Raw genomic sequence first — 12,730 nt, 5'->3', positions numbered from 1 at the left:
GCGGCGGGCTCCGGCCGTGCCACAGCCCCGGCGCTGCAGCGGCACCGACCCGAGCGGCAATAGCGCCGGCAGCCCCGGCTCCGGCGGCTGAGGGAGGCGGCGGGCGGGTCCGGGGGCAGGGCTGAGGGGAGGGGGCCAGGGCGGGGTGCGGCAGGCCTCGGCCCCTCACGCAGTGCGCGGCCTTGGGGGGCTTGAATCCACTGCCGAACCCAAAATAGGGCAGAAAGAGCAGGTTCCTAAAGTGAGTTGATAGGATAAAGTGAGTGATAGTCAATAGGGTTTCCATGTGAGCAGTTGAGCTCCTTGTGGCATCCTCGGTTGTTGAGGCCAAATCAAGGCACCTTCGTGGTATGTTCGGGCAGGTTTGGGCTGCACAAGGAGTGTGGTGGTCAATGATTTCCATCTTTGTCTTGTAGAGGTCAGGATCAATGGGTTTAAGCTAGTTTTCAGCTCTCGGCAATAATTGTTCCCAATCGCAGACAGGTGGCTGTTGAAGAGCAGATGGCCCTGCTGAGGAGAGCTCCCACAGCTGGTGTTCACCAGACCCTGAGCAGCCCTGAGGAGCAGAACCTTCAGGTACAAGGAGAGAGGGTTGAGTCTGATGGGATTTTCTTTTTTCTTTGTATGTGCATTCCATAGAACATTTACAGAACTTCGTAATCCTTCAACATTCCATGTGCTTCAACACTCAAACGGCCGATATATTCACTTGAGTGCTTCAAAATTTCTGCCAGATTTTCTAGGTTAAATGCCTTTTCAAACTCTGCTTTCAACATACAAATGCATAGCAGTCGTATTTGATATCACTTTTTATACTTTTCAAAACTGATTTTATATAGGCTGTGAAGATGAAAGACTGCTGACTGGGGAGCTGTATTCCAAAATAATCAGTACACAATGTGCCGTGCTGAAGCAGCCCCTGAGGGAACTTTGGCCAAAGGCTGTAGGATCAGGAGATTTGTGGTGCTGAAGTGAAACAGTAACTTTCATTCAAAAGAGTGATTTCAGCATTAGTGTGGAAGTAGAAAGCACATGTGTATTAATAACTTTACACGCAGGGAGAGGTCCACCTTGTTCCAATTAGACTTATATTTTGTGTACTTCTTTGCAAGCCTGTGGCTGAAGTGTTACCTTGGTTCTGAACAGTCAGACATTGCTCTGCCTTTGTAACAGACTTTTATCTTGTCGTGTTTGAGGATTGAAAGGAGAAACAAATATGAGGAATCTCAGTTGCTGCTTTCATGTCTCAAATCGAGAGATTTCAAAGCAATAAAAGAATTTAGACAAATCTCCTGTGTGACCTTAAAATATTAGTGTGGGCATTAAAAAGAGGCAGAAGATAATAGTTGGAAATCAAGGACTGGTCCAAGGACTTAACATGAGCACAGTTTTACTTGAAATTGGTTACATCAAATAGAGACACAGCACAAGCACAGCCTAGAGAAAGGCTACTGGGGGGGTGGTGGGATGGGAAGGAGCAGCTGTGAAATGAGTGGCTGTGCAGTGCTGCTGGAAATGTGAGGAGGGAAAAATCTGCAAGAGATGGCATTTCAGGTAGAGAAGTTATTGCAGAGGTAGAAGAAAGGTGTTTTGAGCTGTGGTCTGAGTGAAATCTTGAATTTTTCTGTTGAGTTCTCCCTTGGGCTAATGATTTGCCAAGGGCAAAAACAGAGGAAAGGGGATTGATGGATTAATTTAGAATACAGAGGATTGGAAGAGCTTTGGCGCTGCAGTACAAGGATATACATTTAACAAGGAAAAGAACATCTGAGGCTTGGAAAAAAAGTTAACATCTGTCTTTAGGCTTCATGGAATAAAAAGGAAGAAAATTGAATTTATAGCTCTAAGTATAGTCAATAAAAGATGGGGATTGAATGGTGCCAAAAGCAACATGGAATTAGGAGTTCCTTGATGAAAGTTGTAGTAATTAACAATTATTATGCTCTTTCTTGGGACAAAATACTGGCATAGGAAGAATGATTTTTTAAAAATATATAACTATGATGGAAATAATGTGTGTTTAGTTAAGACATTGTCACGTGTTCTTGAATGTTACCTGCATCCCTTAGACAAACAAGGGACCCTTTACAAGAAGTTGCTGGTAGTGCCAGTTTTGAGGTTGGCATGAGGGAGGCACTGCCCTGTGCAGGGGAAGCCCATGGGATGGGCACTGGGGGATGGAGTGTCAGCCCCAAATGCTACACTGGGGACTAAGTGGCCATTAGCTATAGGACAGGGGAAACCCCTAAGTGAGCAAGGATGAAATGCAGCCTGTCATATTTTAAGTGTTTAATATTGTTTACAGACAAATGGGAATGCTCACGTAGTGCCTGAGGGAAGAGGGATTTTTCTTGTTAGAAATCTCTGTTTGAGACTCACCATTGTCCAGTGACCCAGTTCTTTATGGGTTTCAAATTCTGCCTTTAGACATATACTAAAGGTAATGGGATTTGTGCAAAGATAGCTGAGGATAGACTTTGAATTGCAAAAAATAACTCTCTGCATGTCTTTTAAAAATCATCATAGAAAAAGCTGTCTTTACATGGGAAATTACTCTCATAAGATTGACATGGCAAAGAGTTTTATTCTGAAAAATGCATACAAGATTTGTATTAATTTTTATTTTGAAGTGTATCTCAGGCATAGAAGGGAGAGAATCAAACAGGTAAGTATCCCATGCAGAGGATAGGCGAAAACTGAGAATTTATGCTGCAAAACCAAAGATATGATTTATGTTGGCAGTCGTTTGTGTTCCTAACTCATCACCAAGTTTTACGTGGTGCTTGCTAGTATCTGTTGCAACCCTAAATGAATCTCCATCTTGGAGCTTGGGCAAAGGAGATAAAATGGTAGTGGAGGAAAATTAGACACCAAGAGAGGAGGAATCACACCATGAAGTGGTGCACAGAGCTCCTCAAGTCCCAGAGCTGGCTCTGGGGGTAACATTTCAGAGATCTTTTTAGCGATAGGGATGAGGATCAGCTTGAAAAGCAAGCAAAACTGGAACTAAGGAAATGGGAAATACTTTCAGGTTATGGCTAATGCAATTATTAGAGAGACTACTGCAGGCACTGTGGTGGATTTAGCTTCAAATAAGAACAGAAGTTATGCCAGGTGTGATTGATTCCAGGTTGGGTTACAATTTAGAAGTGCAATTAGTGAGTCATCTGTTACTTTATATCAATTATTAAAAACAACAAAGATCTAGGTTAAAAAAAAGTGCAGGTCTCAATATGTGCTTCTCTACTTGTTAGTTTTCTGAGCTTTGCAGAGTCGTGGTACAGAGTGTTCCTTAAACCAGCACATGACTTGCTCTTGAGTGCAGCAGCCACTCACCTGCCAGCCCCCATGGTGCAGCTCTGTCACACCATCCTGCACTAACCTGGTTTGGCCAGAGCCAGCCCGAGGCAGTGTCTGCAGTGACCTGCAGGCTAGCAGCTTCCTGAACCATTTGTAAACACTAGTGCTTTATTCTTATTTTTATTGGTGCTGTTTAGGACACAGTGCAGTGCAGCTTGGCATTTCTTACAGCTCGGTTGTGTAGACTGTGCTGCCCTCAGTGCTCTGGTTGTGTTCTCACCCCATCTGGCAACTGATGAATGTCTAAAACTTTTCTTCTGGTGGACATGACAAAACTCATAGCAGTGAACACAGCTTAGAGGGACAGTACCAGGCTCCATGGGAGAATTGATCTGACTCAACAGAGCATTCCTCATGAAATAAGAAGGCCTGGAAGCAAATGATATTACCAACCTTCAGTGGGCATTTAATTACAGTTTCTAATTAAGGTGATGCCCTGAGTGGTCATGTGAAGTCTCCTGATCTACATATCAACGTGGGGTGTTGGTACTTGATCTAGACTTCAGCATTTTTATTGTGAATGAAAGTGCTTTTGCCTGTTTTGCCTGTGGGAATGGAGGACTGCAGAGATGCTCTGCATCTCTGCTGTGTGGGCTGCAAGGGAAAAGGGGCAGAAAGAAGGTTCTAGGGTCCCTTTGTCACTGAGCCTGTGGGGTTGGCAGTATCGTGTGCAGCAAGTTACACACTGCAATTGAATGGTGGGAAATTGCAAAGACTGAGCACTGGTCTGCAGCTCTGCTCTCTGGACATGCCTGGACTGTGTGAACAGACATCCAAAGCAGAACTGAACTTCACAGAGTTTCACAGCTTTCAGTCTTTACACTTTGCAATACACATTTGAGATGTGAGTCTGATCGCTGAACCCTCCCAGTGCTTGTGGTTGATGTGGTTTGCAATTCTGTGTTACTGGGCTTGTAGACATGCTGAACCAATCTGGAAATCAGCTGGTTTTGCCATTTGTGGGTAGGACATGATATGTGTTTATCTCATATCAATAGAAGTATTTTCATTTATATCAGTGGCAAGTAGATATAAATATTTGGGGGTATGTGTATGTCCCTTCTAAAAAAACAGAGATACAGTTGTAAGCATTGTTGTTTTAGGGAAGAGTGTGATTGGCTCAGATAAGGGATGACAGGAGTTTGGTGCAGGTCCTTAGACAGATATATTAGGGTGGGTTTTTTCTTTTTCCTTTGAAGTTTAAGATTGAAAACCTGCCATCGTTCCAAAGCAGAAACAACTTGGGTGGCCTTTTTATCACTAATAGGCAGAGCAACTAGGCAGGACTGACTCCACTGAAAAGAGGCTCTGTCATACAAGAGGTTTTCCAGGTCAAGATTGAAAGCAAAACAGCTCTCATCACATGAGCCTTTGTACTGCACCCATATTTTCTAAATGTTTTTGGCTTATCTTTAGTGTTTATGCTGCTATCAAAAATAAACCCAGCTTCTCTCTCCCTGGGTGTTGTATTTAACATCAACAGTGAATAGGCTTTTTCATTCCTAAATGCTAATTTCCTTTCTGTTTTCAATCTGTTTCTAGTACAAAAAGTTTTTGTTTTCACTGGGTTTGGTTTCTTCCCTCTGGTTTTTTTAACTGCATGTTTTCTCCTTCCCGTATCTGTTTCTGTCTTGGCGATTGGTATTTTTTTGATGGCAGCAGTAGCTGAGTGACCCTGATCAATGACCCTGAAGCCTAGAATGTGAATCAGAGTTTGTTTGAGTGCAGCTGGCAGTACAGTCATAATATTTTTTTTTCAAAAAAAGCTTTACCAAGATTAATTTTTCATCAACAGACAGTGGAGATCTCTTAGGAATAATTGTAATTGTCTCACTTTGAACTGTGGTCAGAAATATGGTTTAAAAATCTTGCTGTAATGAGAGCTTTGGTTATAATGAAGTAGTTTTATAACTTCATCAAAAATTTTGTGATACTAGAGCCAGAATTCAATGGCGTTTGAAAATTTCTCCCAAGCTGTACCCTTGGGATAAAACTGACCTTGCTGAAGCTGGTTAGGATGTTTCCTGAACGCACCAGTAGCCAAATCCAACCTGGAATGTGGCTTGGAGCAGATTGTCAGCCTCCTGTTGGTTCATCTCCAAGTGGTCAAAGCACCACGGCAAACAGAGAAGGTCTAGTATGCTGAAGCCTGGCTGTGACAAATGGGTGTTGACCAGAACCAAGGACTTTTTGCAGTCTGCTTTGTCTCGTCTGTGGTGATGTGCTGTCCCCTCACCTTGCACAAACCAGAAATAACCTTTCCATATTTGAGACTCTTGACTGCATGTACCCATGAAGCTGCTGCTGAGCTAACTAGTTTTGTCACATAATGTGATAAATGGAAAACAGATCTGCAACAGATACAAGTCATATTCCAGACTTCAGGCATGTACCTCAAAATTTCATCAACTTTGATATGCCAAAATGTTATCTAAATGTGGATATTTAGTAGCTGGAGATGTCAGCGAGCTGTGACTAGCAAATGAGTCGTGTGTCTGCTGAAACTCTGGGGAAGATTTGGATGCCTGTGTCGTAGGAGGTATGGAGACTGCAACGCTGACTATCAGTTTTGAAGTGTATCAGATTTCTCGTGAAGGGAAAATTGAGCCCAGTCTGTAAAGATGGTTCCCTGGACAGCCCAAATGTTTGGATAAATAGTTATCCTTGTGATGAGCATTCACCAGTAAAGGATCTCCCAGGGTTTACAGTTTTTTTCTGGAAGAACTTCAGGAATAGTGTGTCTCACAAGCAGCATTATCGCTGCCTGCAAGTTAAGGCAAGCAGACAGGCTGTAGTAATGTTGTAGTAACCAGGCAGGTAGCTTATTTTAGGCTAAATCTTACGTGAAATATTTATGTACTCATTTAAATACACAGTCCTGAGAACATGGCTGTATGTCAGGCAGCAGTTGTGTCCTTAGTGGAAAGCTCCCCAGTTGTGTTCTGGAGGCATTCAGCAGTTGGCGCCCTTTACTAGAGACCTGGAGCTCATGTACTGGGGCTTTTAGCCTTCTTTAGTACTGTGGTTTGTAGTGTGTAACACTAAAATCTCTGAGTTCTGTGCTTTATGTCATCCTGGCTATGAAATGGGTGATAGTGGGGATTTCCTGAGGGTTTAGAAAGCTTGCTTCATAATTTATGTGTTTGAAGCCAGCATGGTGTGTTTATTGGAGATATCATTAGTGTAACAAGGCTTTGTTGTATGCAAAATTAAAGTATTTTTAAATTATGAGGAAATGTAAAATGTGAAAGTCAAAGGAAAAAGGAGATTCTCCCGTTTCCTTTCAGGTTTGCTGCATTGTGCATCTTGCAGTGAGTCCCAATCTGTGTGTTAGCACTCCCCCTGGATAACGATCTGCCCTCCTCCCAAGGGACAGCACAGCTCAGGCAAAGCTGCTCCTCTCTTCTGTGCTCACTAATTGATCTCTGGCTTGGCCACTTCCAGCAAGGTCACAGAACTGGCAGCTACAAAAACAGTGTTCTGTGGAAAATGTAAAGGGGAAGAGTGAAAGTACCTAGGATGGGTTTTTTTTTTTTTTAATACATAAACATTTTAATTTATTTGATCTTCTATTTTGTTTCTGCAGAACTGTGAAACTTGGAAAGGACGGACAGCATAAAATTGTCCATTGTGACCTGTTCTTGCAATTTGTAAGTGAGCCCTATCCTGCAAATTGTTCTTTTCTCACTTTGTAATTCCACTTCCATTTTTATTAGAACAGAGCATGAATATTCCTATTCAGATCCTGTAAAGGCAAAATGAGTTCTAGGCAAGTATAGTGTGACCTTCTCAAATTATTTTTCTTTGCAGAATATTTGTCATGCTGGCCTTGAAAGGCATCCCTGTGCCTGGTTTTTGTTTTCCTTTTGCAAAAGTGCTTGAAATCATTCATGCTGCTTTGTCACAGCTGACTCTTGATTAGTTCAGGTGCTTTACCATTAGAAAGGTGGTGGAAATTTGGTGTTAAAAAGCCTCGACAACCACCAACCCCAAGCTGTCAGTCTGTTAGTGCTGTGGTGTATGTGGCTCATTAAACACCGTGCCAGTCCCTGTCACTGTCACGGCAGTGGCCTTTCTGGGTTGTGCTCGGCAGGAAGGGCACAGTGTGCAGGGCCAGGGCTGCTTCTACAGCCCTGTCCAGGCCATGGCATGCCTGGGTTAAAGCTGAGTGCTGTGCTGCATGGAGCAAAACCATGTAGAACTGCAAATAAAAACGTGCATTGGCACAGCTGAAGTGCTTAATTACTTGAAAAGCAGAAGACTCTGCAGGGTTTGAATAGAGGAATTGGGCCAAACTGTATGAAGGCAAGGCTGGAATACTGAGGGCAGAACTAAGCTGTGCTGCATTGTTAGGGGGTTCATGAATGGTGTGGCAGAGAGGGGAAAAGGGGTTTGGTTGACCTGGTGTGATCTAAAAATACATGGAATGTGCTACATGGAGTCATAGCTGTTGTAGCATCTTTAAAGGATAAAATATGCAGCTTCCTCTGAAGTGGGAGGATGGCAAGGTCTCACAAAGCAGGCATTCAGAAGCACCTTGTGTGGAATACTGTTCATTCACGCGATCCAAATCGCAGTGAGTAGCATACACTGTCTTTGTAGTTGCTTTCAATAGGCTGGTAATTGAATTATCAGCTAAATACTTTAAGATTAGACCCAATGTCTTTGGGAGAGGGGTGTAGAAGCAAGCCTAACTTGATTATTGCATCAAATCAATTTTCTCTTCATTGCGAATTGAAGCAAATAGTTGATGGTTCAGAACTTCTTATGCTCCTTCTGTTACAAAGAACTCTGCCAGTGTTTGGTGTTTTAACTCTTGTGTGAGACATGATACTGCAGGGAGGGAACAGGAAAAGAATTAAATTGTGTTAAGTTGCCATAAGCCCCCGAGCTAATGAATTGGTTTGATACTGTTTATTCCACTAGAACTCGAAGCGATTAATTGAATAAACGTTTGTTTGAATCTTTAATTTGTCTATAAATATGTATAGTAATTAATGAGGAGGCAAGAAATCATCATGAGAGTCACCTTGAGCAGAGAATAAGCATTCCCGGTGCATTCCTGGGAAGCAGCGCTGTGGTGACGATACCCAAGCTCTGCCACCGCGTGGCAGCTGCAGCTCAGTGCCTGGCTGGGGTTGGCTGCAGAGCTGCGCTGCTCCCGCTCAGGGGAAGGTCATTGTGCCTCAGGGAAAGACGAAACCACAAATATTCCTTCTGCAGAATCAGACCTGGAGTTTCAGAAGTTTTCCCAGCACAAACCAAACGTCAGCCTGCATGTGGGGCTGTATCTGAAGCTGACAGTGTCTGTGTTCTGCATGAAACTTGCTTCAGGGAACAGGGTTTAGTCTTTTGCCCAGTGCAAGGTACAGTCTAAGGAGGAGGTGGGGTGGAGGTGGAAAGATGTTCTTTGTTGATGTCTAGCTACTGAAATGGATAATGACAGACCAACCTGTAAAACTGTCTCAGAGCGTTAATCCTTTATCCACTATCACTTCTCTAAATGGTCTGTATTTATTCACGTATAATACACAACTGTGCATTTAAAGTGAAAAATAGTAAATAGAAAACAAAACTAAATGGAAAAAAGATTATGGAATTAAGGACTGAACATGGAGTTTTTGTACTCATGCATGATTTGTATATGTATGCATTAATTATAGATCCACTATAGGTAGAGATGGCAGAACTTGGGATAATGGTTAGTATTGGCTAATGATATAATGATTAAAGTTGACTTTTGTTTCCAAGGGAGCTTACAGCCAGATTATATGGTGTTATAAGAGGTGATTAATATCTGTCCCTCACAAGAATGGTGAAGGTATAAATATTGAATTAGAGTAGCAAAAACAGTCATTACAGTCAACAGAATGGTAAAACTGCAGATGAGAAAAATGCTGTTTATTACAAAGGCACTGACTGATATGAAAGGCATGATCTGCATTTAAACACTTGACATTAAGTTAGATTTTATAGGTTTAAAGTACCTATGGATTGCATTATTCTTGAAGAGTACTTGGGCTAACTAAGAGCGCAGCAGGATCTAGGGGAAAGTGTTTGCTCACCAGCAAAGGAAATGTGCTCCTCTCAGGGGGCAGCAGGGAATTGCTGAGCTGGAGAAGACAGCTCCTTGTCATGAGAATGGCTGTGCAAAATGCCTGGGAATTGCAGGCTTCCATTAAACTGGAGAGAGCCTGGTGCAGAGCACATTCATGCCTTATCCTGGAGAGGAAGTACTAGTGCACAGTGCTGCTTCCTTCCACCAGAATTCCTGTGTGCCCTGTGCTCCATACATAATTCAGATGCAATACATAATTAAAGGATTATAAAGCCATACTAACTTTCATGTATTTAAATTACTTGATGAGCCATAGATGGGTTTTGCCTTGTCTGTGCTTTTGCTTTGCCTGTTCTGTAGTTTTTTGAAACAGTGGGGACCACGGCCCAGTGAGTCAGCAGCTTCTGAGAACCACTTCCAAAATACTAATCAGTGCCACTTGTCAGGATTAGTATTCTATTAGAGAAAAGTATAACTATATAACAAAGTCTAATTAATTTGCAGCATCAGATAGTCACTTCCTCTGTTAGCAACATCTTTGTAAAGTACAGCCTTTTCAAACTAAAAACCCCTAACTTTTAAAGGCTGCGGATCTCAGAGTAGCAGCAGAAAAGCTCTGCCTTGTGTGGCCTAGACTATCATACTTGCTAGGAGCAGTGTCTGTGAGGCAGCTGAGTGTGTATAACATCTGTTTGCTCATGCAGGTCTGCAACAAACACATGGAATTAAACAGAAAATCATCAATTGTACATCTCGAACTTTCTTACTGTTTCTTTCTGTTCTAGATTCCTTCTCTTTAGAGCAATAGTTTGTGACTGGATCACATGATGGTATTTCCAGTACTTCCAGTGCTATAATTGCTCTGTGTGGAAAGCATTGCTGAGGTGCCCTGGGCCTTTGCATTTCAAACATTGGATGCATGACATTTTATATGTTTAATCACCACCAAGTAGGGTGTTTGGATCCAAGCTATCTAGAGCAACTGTCTGTGCTATTGCAACCCACTCAGGGCCCTGAGGGAGATCTGTGAACAGAGAGAAGGGTCAGATTGCTTTGAGTAATTCAGTATTGCCAAATACTTTGGTTTGCTACAACGGCTGGGTTATGGGATGGAGAAGTATTGGGAAGATCTGTTCAGAGAACATGGTGTTAAAAAAGAACTGTTTAGAGATTCAGGAGATTTAAGTAAATGCTGCTTCTTTTTGCTCTGAGAACCAGAACTGTGAAGAAAACATAACTTATGTTGAGTATGAGGCAGAAATCAATATCTGAAACATTCTTCAAAAACAGAGTTGAAGGCTAACATCCTTTTGAGCTCGTGGCAGGAAGAGCCTCTTCTTTGCTTGAACAAGTTACTGTTTACAGCAAGTTTAATAAAGTATCTCCTGGAAAAAAGCTAAGTTGTAACATCTCCAAACCTTCTTTTTATAGATGAAACAGTGTCCTTCAAAATCTACGCTGCTCAGTTAAACCTTGCCAGCATGCGCTGTGGTGGGGATAAATAGTCTTTGATAGTCTGTATTAAGCCTTTTCTGTTTTCTCTGGATAACATTTAGTTCCTTCCATTTATGGGAAGTTTTCTCTTCTGTACTTTTCCATTTTTTTTTCTCCTCCTGGAAACAAACAACCCAAAGCATTATTCTGTCACTTGGCACATCTCAAGACCTCCACTACTCAGAATTTGCATGAATACTCCTGCAAATGGTTAAATTCCAGGGCTACTTCCAACCCCAAGCCAGGGGTCTGCTGTGGCACTGCTGTAGCCCTCACCCTGCCCAGTGCCAGGCCTGCCCTTCTCCGTGGTGTGGATCCCCAAGCCATCCCTGGGGGATGTCAGACCCTGTGTCTCTGAGGTTAAGTACCTGTGCTTATCCCAGCCTGTAGTAATTGAAGCATTTTCCTGACAGGTCACTTCAAACAGGATTTCACAGCACGAGAATCTCAAGTGGAGGGGCTCTCACTTTATTCTTTGTTCTATTTCACACTTTGTTATGACACCTCCATCAGTTTGCTGTTCTGTGCTTGTATCATTGCTGTGAAAAAATAGTGCCTTTGCATCTTTTCTTCTCCCTAAAGACAGAACAGATGACTTAAAAATTCCCTAAAAGCTTGCATGATCCAGTGGTTTTGACTCAGCGGACAGCTGTTACTCAGGATTTACTCCCTCCTTCTGTGGTTTTTCTGACCTTTGACAATCTCATGACTGTCACAACCTGCTGAAATGTGGAAGGACAGAGCTCCCTAGGAACAGGTTCTCCGTTGGTCTGAACCAAAGCCTGCTGTAATTGCTAGCTGTCTTTAATTGCTTCTTTGGGCAATTCTTCTTGTGGTTTGGTTTTCAGGATATGAGTTTATTTTCTTTCCCATCCAATGGTGGCATAGTGGGCCACAACAGGGAGGGGTCATTAAGGGCTGAGTCAGTAGATCTTTCTGCATCAGTTGATGCTCAGTTGCAGATGCTGTAGCTGCCAATTAATCCCATAGGCTGTTCTGAAGCAGCAGCTTGAGGAGAGGCACTGGCTTAGGAAAGGAGGTGCTGCATTTCCAATCTGTACTGCCTTGAAAGGAGGCATTGCTCTTGCATTGCTTTTGAGCAGCATAATTCAGAGCATTCTCTGAAAAGTGAAATGGTCAGAGCAGACACAATAACAGCTCCATCAAATATTGATAAAGTAGGATTATTAATTAGAATAGGGGTGTAGGATTAAAATGTCCCTTGAGTTGCATTCCCCATTTGATGCAAGAGTGTGGTTTTGTGGTCAGAGAGTGGGAAGCTCAGGATAACTGGAATCTTTTCTCATCTCTTCAATGTGTTTGCTTAATGTCCTTAGTGGTTCAGGGGATATATAATACTATTGACCAGAGTTGCTAGAATTCTCATATGCTCCTATGGTGGCACTGCTGGGAGTGAATTTTACAAGCATCTCTCTGTTAGTGTAGCTTGGTCTGATCTGTAGCTCATAAAAAAGAAAAACCCCTCTGAACAAGCTGATAATTTGCAGTCCTGTTGTCCTAGAGTCTTGTCCTCCCTCAAAGAGCTGCACGTCTTTGTGAGAGGGTGAAAACACTGCATCAATTCTGTGGAGCATATGCCACTGGACCACTTGGCACTCAGGTGCAGTGGAGGATAACATTTTGCTTTTGACGGTGTGGGTAGTGCTGAACTAAATAGATATCAAAGCAAAGAGAATGAATTGAATTTCCCAGTTACACAGCCCTTGTGTAAAAAGGAGCTTTCAATGTCTCCCACTTGAAAAAGACACCGCAGGTTAGAAATGAGATTTCCATTTAGAACAAAGCCCTGATCTGCAT

The 12,730-nt window shown here is 42.6% G+C and overlaps 1 protein-coding gene across 5 annotated transcripts in view; it reads left to right on the top strand.

Annotated features, from left to right (window-relative positions):
* CRB2 (crumbs cell polarity complex component 2) overlaps nt 1-12,730 on the top strand; it is a 55,394-nt gene that overhangs the window by 402 nt on the left and 42,262 nt on the right. For 2 of the 5 annotated variants that reach the window (XM_085076708.1, XM_085076707.1), the window contains exons 2-3: nt 480-576; nt 6,947-7,010. The gene's annotated coding sequence lies outside the window, so the exon portion shown is untranslated. Of the gene's footprint in view, nt 1-273; nt 577-5,765; nt 5,900-6,946; nt 7,011-12,730 lie in introns of those variants that run through there. The other 3 variants (XM_085076706.1, XM_085076710.1, XM_085076711.1) reach the window with 3 other exon arrangements.

The sequence above is a fragment of the Lichenostomus cassidix genome, chromosome 17 (assembly GCF_008360975.1).
Source record: "Lichenostomus cassidix isolate B80296 chromosome 17, HeHo_3.0, whole genome shotgun sequence".
In the NCBI taxonomy this organism is placed as follows: Eukaryota; Metazoa; Chordata; class Aves; order Passeriformes; family Meliphagidae; genus Lichenostomus; species Lichenostomus cassidix.
Note: the sequence above shows the minus strand (reverse complement) of the source record. Positions and strands in the feature narration are given on the sequence as shown.